Here is a 10221-nt window from a genome sequence, read left to right as displayed (position 1 = left end):
GATTCAAATTCTGTTCTGTACATTCTAATTCCGTTGTTTTCATTCACACTCTGTTCTGTACATTCCAATTCTGTTGTTTTCATTCAAATTCCATTGTTTTGATTCAAATTCTATTCTGTACAATCTAATTCCGTTGTTTTCATTCAAACTCTGTTCTGTACATTCTAATTCTGTTGTTTTCATTCAAACTCTGTTCTGTACATTCCACTTCTGTTGTTTTCATTCAAATTCCATTGTTTTCATTCAAACTCTGTTCTGTAAATTTTAATTCCGTTGTTTTGATTCAAACTCTATTCTGTACATTCTAATTCTGTTGTTTTCATTCAAATTCCATTGTTTTGATTCAAATTCTGTTCTGTTCATTCAAATTCCGTTGTTTTCATTCAAACTCTGTTCTGTACATTCCACTTCTGTTGTTTTCATTCAAATTCCATTGTTTTCATTCAAATTCCGTTCTCTACATTCAAATTCCGTTGTTTTCATTCAAATTCTGTTCTGTACATTCTACTTCAGTTGTTTTCATTCAAACTCTGTTCTGTACATTCCAATTCTGTTGTTTTCATTCAAATTCCATTGTTTTCATTCAAATTCTATTCTGTACAATCTAATTCCGTTGTTTTCATTCAAACTCTGTTCTGTACATTCTAATTCCGTTGTTTTCATTCAAATTCTGTTCTGTACATTCTACTTCAGTTGTTTTCATTCAAACTCTGTTCTGTACCTTCTAATTCCGTTTTTTTCATTCAAATTCTGTTCTGTTCATTCTAATTCCGTTGTTTTCATTCAAACTCTGTTCTGTACATTCCAATTCTGTTGTTTTCATTCAAATTCCATTGTTTTGATTCAAATTCTGTTCTCTACATTCTAATTCCGTTGTTTTCATTCAAACTCTGTTCTGTACATTCTAATTCCGTTGTTTTCATTCAAACTCGGTTCTGTACATTGTAATTCTGTTGTTTTCATTCAAACTCTGTTCTCTACATTCTAATTCCATTGTTTTCATTCAAACTCTGCTCTGTACATTCTAATTCCGTTTTTTTCATTCTAATTCCGTTGTTTTCATTCAAATTCCACTGTTTTGATTCAAATTCTGTTCTGTACATTCTGTTTCAGTTGTTTTTATTCAAATTCTGTTCTGTACATTCTACTTGAGTGGTTTTCATTCAAACTCTGTTCTGTACACTCTAATTCCGTTGTTTTCATTCAAATTCCGTTGTTTTCATTCAAATTCCATTGTTTTGATTCAAATTCTATTCTGTACAATCTAATTCCGTTGTTTTCATTCAAACTCTGTTCTGTACATTCTATTTCCGTTGTTTTCATTCAAACTCTGTTCTGTACATTCTAATTCTGTTGTTTTCATTCAAACTCTGTTCTGTACATTCCAATTCTGTTGTTTTCATTCAAATTCCATTGTTTTCATTCAAATTCCGTTGTTTTCATTCAAACTCTGTTCTGTACATTCCAATTCTGTTGTTTTCATTCAAATTCCATTGTTTTGATTCAAATTCTGTTCTGTTCATTCAAATTCCGTTGTTTTCATTCAAACTCTGTTCTGTACATTCCACTTCTGTTGTTTTCATTCAAATTCCATTGTTTTCATTCAAACTCTGTTCTGTACATTCTAATTCCGTTGTTTTGATTCAAACTCTGTTCTGTACATTCCAATTCTGTTGTTTTCATTCAAACTCTGTTCTGTACATTCCACTTCTGTTGTTTTCATTCAAATTTCATTGTTTTCATTCAAACTCTGTTCTGTACATTCTAATTCCGTTGTTTTCATTCAAATTCCGTTGTTTTCATTCGCATTCCACTGTTTTGATTCAAATTCTGTTCTGTACATTCTAATTCCGTTGTTTTCATTCACACTCTGTTCTGTACATTCCAATTCTGTTGTTTTCATTCAAATTCCATTGTTTTGATTCAAATTCTATTCTGTACAATCTAATTCCGTTGTTTTCATTCAAACTCTGTTCTGTACATTCTATTTCCGTTGTTTTCATTCAAACTCTGTTCTGTACATTCTAATTCTGTTGTTTTCATTCAAACTCTGTTCTGTACATTCCACTTCTGTTGTTTTCATTCAAATTCCATTGTTTTCATTCAAACTCTGTTCTGTACATTTTAATTCCGTTGTTTTCATTCAAACTCTGTTCTGTACATTCCAATTCTGTTGTTTTCATTCAAATTCCACTGTTTTGATTCAAATTCCATTGTTTTGATGCAAATTCTGTTCTGTTCATTCAAACTCTGTTCTGTACATTCCAATTCTGTTGTTTTCATTCAAATTCCATTGTTTTCATTCAAATTCCGTTGTTTTCATTCAAACTCTGTTCTGTACATTCAAATTCTGTTGTTTTCATTCAAATTCCACTGTTTTGATTCAAATTCCATTGTTTTGATGCAAATTCTGTTCTGTTCATTCAAATTCCATTGTTTTCATTCAAACTCTGGTCTGTACATTCCACTTCTGTTGTTTTCATTCAAATTCCATTGTTTTGATTCAAATTCCGTTCTCTACATTCTAATTCCGTTGTTTTCATTCAAATTCTGTTCTGTACATTCTACTTCAGTTGTTTTCATTCAAACTCTGTTCTGTACATTCCAATTCTGTTGTTTTCATTCAAATTCCATTGTTTTCATTCAAATTCTATTCTGTACAATCTAATTCCGTTGTTTTCATTCAAACTCTGTTCTGTACATTCTAATTCCGTTGTTTTCATTCAAATTCTGTTCTGTACATTCTACTTCAGTAGTTTTTATTCAAACTCTGTTCTGTACATTCTAATTCCGTTGTTTTCATTCAAATTCTGTTCTGTTCATTCTAATTCCGTTGTTTTCATTCAAACTCTGTTCTGTTCATTCAAATTCCATTGTTTTCATTCAAACTCTGGTCTGTACATTCCACTTCTGTTGTTTTCATTCAAATTCCATTGTTTTGATTCAAATTCCGTTCTCTACATTCTAATTCCGTTGTTTTCATTCAAATTCTGTTCTGTACATTCTACTTCAGTTGTTTTCATTCAAACTCTGTTCTGTACATTCCAATTCTGTTGTTTTCATTCAAATTCCATTGTTTTCATTCAAATTCTATTCTGTACAATCTAATTCCGTTGTTTTCATTCAAACTCTGTTCTGTACATTCTAATTCCGTTGTTTTCATTCAAATTCTGTTCTGTACATTCTACTTCAGTTGTTTTCATTCAAACTCTGTTCTGTACATTCTAATTCCGTTGTTTTCATTCAAATTCTGTTCTGTTCATTCTAATTCCGTTGTTTTCATTCAAACTCTGTTCTGTACATTCCAATTCTGTTGTTTTCATTCAAATTCCATTGTTTTCATTCAAACTCTGTTCTGTACATTCTAATTCCGTTGTTTTGATTCAAACTCTGTTCTGTACATTCCAATTCTGTTGTTTTCATTCAAACTCTGTTCTGTACATTCCACTTCTGTTGTTTTCATTCAAATTTCATTGTTTTCATTCAAACTCTGTTCTGTACATTCCACTTCTGTTGTTTTCATTCAAATTCCATTGTTTTCATTCAAAATCTGTTCTGTACATTCTAATTCCGTTGTTTTGATTCAAACTCTGTTCTGTACATTCCAATTCCGTTGTTTTCATTAAAATTCCATTGTTTTGATTCAAATTCCGTTCTGTACATTCTAATTCCGTTGTTTTCATTCAAATTCCGTTGTTTTCATTCGCATTCCACTGTTTTGATTCAAATTCTGTTCTGTACATTCTAATTCCGTTGTTTTCATTCACACTCTGTTCTGTACATTCCAATTCTGTTGTTTTCATTCAAATTCCATTGTTTTGATTCAAATTCTATTCTGTACAATCTAATTCCGTTGTTTTCATTCAAACTCTGTTCTGTACATTCTATTTCCGTTGTTTTCATTCAAACTCTGTTCTGTACATTCTAATTCTGTTGTTTTCATTCAAACTCTGTTCTGTACATTCCACTTCTGTTGTTTTCATTCAAATTCCATTGTTTTCATTCAAACTCTGTTCTGTACATTTTAATTCCGTTGTTTTGATTCAAACTCTGTTCTGTACATTCCAATTCTGTTGTTTTCATTCAAATTCCACTGTTTTGATTCAAATTCCATTGTTTTGATGCAAATTCTGTTCTGTTCATTCAAACTCTGTTCTGTACATTCCAATTCTGTTGTTTTCATTCAAATTCCATTGTTTTCATTCAAATTCCGTTGTTTTCATTCAAACTCTGTTCTGTACATTCAAATTCTGTTGTTTTCATTCAAATTCCATTGTTTTGATTCAAATTCTATTCTGTACAATCTAATTCCGTTGTTTTCATTCAAACTCTGTTCTGTACATTCTATTTCCGTTGTTTTCATTCAAACTCTGTTCTGTACATTCTAATTCTGTTGTTTTCATTCAAACTCTGTTCTGTACATTCCACTTCTGTTGTTTTCATTCAAATTCCATTGTTTTCATTCAAACTCTGTTCTGTACATTTTAATTCCGTTGTTTTGATTCAAACTCTGTTCTGTACATTCCAATTCTGTTGTTTTCATTCAAATTCCACTGTTTTGATTCAAATTCCATTGTTTTGATGCAAATTCTGTTCTGTTCATTCAAACTCTGTTCTGTACATTCCAATTCTGTTGTTTTCATTCAAATTCCATTGTTTTCATTCAAATTCCGTTGTTTTCATTCAAACTCTGTTCTGTACATTCTATTTCCGTTGTTTTCATTCAAACTCTGTTCTGTACATTCTAATTCTGTTGTTTTCATTCAAACTCTGTTCTGTACATTCCACTTCTGTTGTTTTCATTCAAATTCCATTGTTTTCATTCAAACTCTGTTCTGTACATTCTAATTCTGTTGTTTTCATTCAAACTCTGTTCTGTACATTCCAATTCTGTTGTTTTCATTCAAACTCTGTTCTGTACATTCCACTTCTGTTGTTTTCATTCAAATTTCATTGTTTTCATTCAAACTCTGTTCTGTACATTCCACTTCTGTTGTTTTCATTCAAATTCCATTGTTTTCATTCAAACTCTGTTCTGTACATTCCACTTCTGTTGTTTTCATTCAAATTTCATTGTTTTCATTCAAACTCTGTTCTGTACATTCCACTTCTGTTGTTTTCATTCAAATTCCATTGTTTTCATTCAAACTCTGTTCTGTACATTCTAATTCCGTTGTTTTGATTCAAACTCTGTTCTGTACATTCCAATTCCGTTGTTTTCATTAAAATTTCATTGTTTTGATTCAAATTCCGTTCTGTACATTCTAATTCCGTTGTTTTCATTCAAATTCCGTTGTTTTCATTCGCATTCCACTGTTTTGATTCAAATTCTGTTCTGTACATTCTAATTCCGTTGTTTTCATTCACACTCTGTTCTGTACATTCCAATTCTGTTGTTTTCATTCAAATTCCATTGTTTTGATTCAAATTCTATTCTGTACAATCTAATTCCGTTGTTTTCATTCAAACTCTGTTGTGTACATTCTATTTCCGTTGTTTTCATTCAAACTCTGTTCTGTACATTCTAATTCTGTTGTTTTCATTCAAATTCCATTGTTTTCATTCAAACTCTGTTCTGTACATTTTAATTCCGTTGTTTTGATTCAAACTCTGTTCTGTACATTCCAATTCTGTTGTTTTCATTCAAATTCCACTGTTTTGATTCAAATTCCATTGTTTTGATGCAAATTCTGTTCTGTTCATTCAAACTCTGTTCTGTACATTCCAATTCTGTTGTTTTCATTCAAATTCCATTGTTTTCATTCAAATTCCGTTGTTTTCATTCAAACTCTGTTCTGTACATTCCAATTCTATTGTTTTCATTCAAATTCCACTGTTTTGATTCAAATTCCATTGTTTTGATGCAAATTCTGTTCTGTTCATTCAAATTCCGTTGTTTTCATTCAAACTCTGGTCTGTACATTCCACTTCTGTTGTTTTCATTCAAATTCCATTGTTTTCATTCAAATTCCGTTCTCTACATTCTAATTCCGTTGTTTTCATTCAAATTCTGTTCTGTACATTCTACTTCAGTTGTTTTCATTCAAACTCTGTTCTGTACATTCCAATTCTGTTGTTTTCATTCAAATTCCATTGTTTTCATTCAAATTCTATTCTGTACAATCTAATTCCGTTGTTTTCATTCAAACTCTGTTCTGTACATTCTAATTCCGTTGTTTTCATTCAAATTCTGTTCTGTACATTCTACTTCAGTTGTTTTCATTCAAACTCTGTTCTGTACCTTCTAATTCCGTTGTTTTCATTCAAATTCTGTTCTGTTCATTCTAATTCCGTTGTTTTCATTCAAACTCTGTTCTGTACATTCCAATTCTGTTGTTTTCATTCAAATTCCATTGTTTTGATTCAAATTCTGTTCTCTACATTCTAATTCCGTTGTTTTCATTCAAACTCTGTTCTGTACATTCTAATTCCGTTGTTTTCATTCAAACTCGGTTCTGTACATTGTAATTCTGTTGTTTTCATTCAAACTCTGTTCTCTACATTCTAATTCCATTGTTTTCATTCAAACTCTGTTCTGTACATTCTAATTCCGTTTTTTTCATTCTAATTCCGTTGTTTTCATTCAAATTCCACTGTTTTGATTCAAATTCTGTTCTGTACATTCTGTTTCAGTTGTTTTTATTCAAATTCTGTTCTGTACATTCTACTTGAGTGGTTTTCATTCAAACTCTGTTCTGTACACTCTAATTCCGTTGTTTTCATTCAAATTCCGTTGTTTTCATTCAAATTCCATTGTTTTGATTCAAATTCTATTCTGTACACTCTAATTCCGTTGTTTTCATTCAAACTCTGTTCTGTACATTCTATTTCCGTTGTTTTCATTCAAACTCTGTTCTGTACATTCTAATTCTGTTGTTTTCATTCAAACTCTGTTCTGTACATTCCAATTCTGTTGTTTTCATTCAAATTCCATTGTTTTCATTCAAATTCCGTTGTTTTCATTCAAACTCTGTTCTGTACATTCCAATTCTGTTGTTTTCATTCAAATTCCATTGTTTTGATTCAAATTCTGTTCTGTTCATTCAAATTCCGTTGTTTTCATTCAAACTCTGTTCTGTACATTCCACTTCTGTTGTTTTCATTCAAATTCCATTGTTTTCATTCAAACTCTGTTCTGTACATTCTAATTCCGTTGTTTTGATTCAAACTCTGTTCTGTACATTCCAATTCTGTTGTTTTCATTCAAACTCTGTTCTGTACATTCCACTTCTGTTGTTTTCATTCAAATTCCACTGTTTTCATTCAAACTCTGTTCTGTTCATTCCAATTCTGTTGTTTTCATTCAAATTCCATTGTTTTGATTCAAATTCTGTTCTCTACATTCTAATTCCGTTGTTTTCATTCAAATTCTGTTCTGTACATTCCAATTCCGTTGTTTTCATTAAAATTCCATTGTTTTCATTCAAACACTGTTCTGTACACTCTAATTCCATTGTTTTCATTCAAATTCCGTTGTTTTCATTCAAATTCCATTGTTTTGATTCAAATTCTATTCTGTACAATCTAATTCCGTTGTTTTCATTCAAACTCTGTTCTGTACATTCTATTTCCGTTGTTTTCATTCAAACTCTGTTCTGTACATTCTAATTCTGTTGTTTTCATTCAAACTCTGTTCTGTACATTCCAATTCTGTTGTTTTCATTCTAATTCCACTGTTTTGATTCAAATTCTGTTCTGTACATTCTAATTCCGTTGTTTTCATTCACACTCTGTTCTGTACATTCCAATTCTGTTGTTTTCATTCAAATTCCATTGTTTTGATTCAAATTCTATTCTGTACAATCTAATTCCGTTGTTTTCATTCAAACTCTGTTCTGTACATTCTAATTCTGTTGTTTTCATTCAAACTCTGTTCTGTACATTCCACTTCTGTTGTTTTCATTCAAATTCCATTGTTTTCATTCAAACTCTGTTCTGTAAATTTTAATTCCGTTGTTTTGATTCAAACTCTGTTCTGTACATTCTAATTCTGTTGTTTTCATTCAAATTCCATTGTTTTGATTCAAATTCTGTTCTGTTCATTCAAATTCCGTTGTTTTCATTCAAACTCTGTTCTGTACATTCCACTTCTGTTGTTTTCATTCAAATTCCATTGTTTTCATTCAAACTCTGTTCTGTACATTCTAATTCTGTTGTTTTCATTCAAACTCTGTTCTGTACATTCCAATTCTGTTGTTTTCATTCAAATTCCATTGTTTTGATTCAAATTCTGTTCTGTTCATTCAAATTCCGTTGTTTTCATTCAAACTCTGTTCTGTACATTCCACTTCTGTTGTTTTCATTCAAATTCCATTGTTTTCATTCAAACTCTGTTCTGTACATTCCACTTCTGTTGTTTTCATTCAAATTCCATTGTTTTCATTCAAACTCTGTTCTGTACATTCTAATTCTGTTGTTTTCATTCAAACTCTGTTCTGTACATTCCAATTCTGTTGTTTTCATTCAAATTCCATTGTTTTGATTCAAATTCTGTTCTGTTCATTCAAATTCCGTTGTTTTCATTCAAACTCTGTTCTGTACATTCCACTTCTGTTGTTTTCATTCAAATTCCATTGTTTTCATTCAAACTCTGTTCTGTACATTCTAATTCTGTTGTTTTCATTCAAACTCTGTTCTGTACATTCCAATTCTGTTGTTTTCATTCAAATTCCATTGTTTTCATTCAAACTCTGTTCTGTACATTCTAATTCCGTTGTTTTGATTCAAACTCTGTTCTGTACATTCCAATTCTGTTGTTTTCATTCAAACTCTGTTCTGTACATTCCACTTCTGTTGTTTTCATTCAAATTTCATTGTTTTCATTCAAACTCTGTTCTGTACATTCCACTTCTGTTGTTTTCATTCAAATTCCATTGTTTTCATTCAAACTCTGTTCTGTACATTCCAATTCCGTTGTTTTCATTAAAATTCCATTGTTTTGATTCAAATTCCGTTCTGTACATTCTAATTCCGTTGTTTTCATTCAAATTCCGTTGTTTTCATTCGCATTCCACTGTTTTGATTCAAATTCTGTTCTGTACATTCTATTTCCGTTATTTTCATTCAAACTCTGTTCTGTACATTCTAATTCTGTTGTTTTCATTCAAACTCTGTTCTGTACATTCCACTTCTGTTGTTTTCATTCAAATTCCATTGTTTTCATTCAAACTCTGTTCTGTACATTTTAATTCCGTTGTTTTGATTCAAACTCTGTTCTGTACATTCTAATTCCGTTGTTTTCATTCAAATTCCGTTGTTTTCATTCAAATTCCATTGTTTTGATTCAAATTCTATTCTGTACAATCTAATTCCGTTGTTTTCATTCAAACTCTGTTCTGTACATTCTATTTCCGTTGTTTTCATTCAAACTCTTTTCTGTACATTCTAATTCTATTGTTTTCATTCAAACTCTGTTCTGTACATTCCAATTCTGTTGTTTTGATTCAAATTCTGTTCTGTTCATTCAAATTCCGTTGTTTTCATTCAAACTCTGTTCTGTACATTCCACTTCTGTTGTTTTCATTCAAATTCCATTGTTTTCATTCAAACTCTGTTCTGTACATTCCAATTCTGTTGTTTTCATTCAAACTCTGTTCTGTATATTCCACTTCTGTTGTTTTCATTCAAATTTCATTGTTTTCATTCAAACTCTGTTCTGTACATTCTAATTCCGTTGTTTTGATTCAAACTCTGTTCAGTACATTCTAATTCCGTTGTTTTGATTCAAACTCTGTTCTGTACATTCCAATTCCGTTGTTTTCATTAAAATTTCATTGTTTTGATTCAAATTCCGTTCTGTACATTCTAATTCCGTTGTTTTCATTCAAATTCCGTTGTTTTCATTCGCATTCCACTGTTTTGATTCAAATTCTGTTCTGTACATTCTAATTCCGTTGTTTTCATTCACACTCTGTTCTGTACATTCCAATTCTGTTGTTTTCATTCAAATTCCATTGTTTTGATTCAAATTCTATTCTGTACAATCTAATTCCGTTGTTTTCATTCAAACTCTGTTGTGTACATTCTATTTCCGTTGTTTTCATTCAAACTCTGTTCTGTACATTCTAATTCTGTTGTTTTCATTCAAACTCTGTTCTGTACATTCCACTTCTGTTGTTTTCATTCTAATTCCACTGTTTTGATTCAAATTCTGTTCTGTACATTCTAATTCCGTTGTTTTCATTCACACTCTGTTCTGTACATTCCAATTCTGTTGTTTTC

This window comes from Aulonocara stuartgranti (genome assembly GCF_965226115.1).
Source record: "Aulonocara stuartgranti genome assembly, chromosome: 17".
Taxonomy (NCBI): domain Eukaryota; kingdom Metazoa; phylum Chordata; class Actinopteri; order Cichliformes; family Cichlidae; genus Aulonocara; species Aulonocara stuartgranti.
This window is presented reverse-complemented; position numbering follows the sequence as displayed.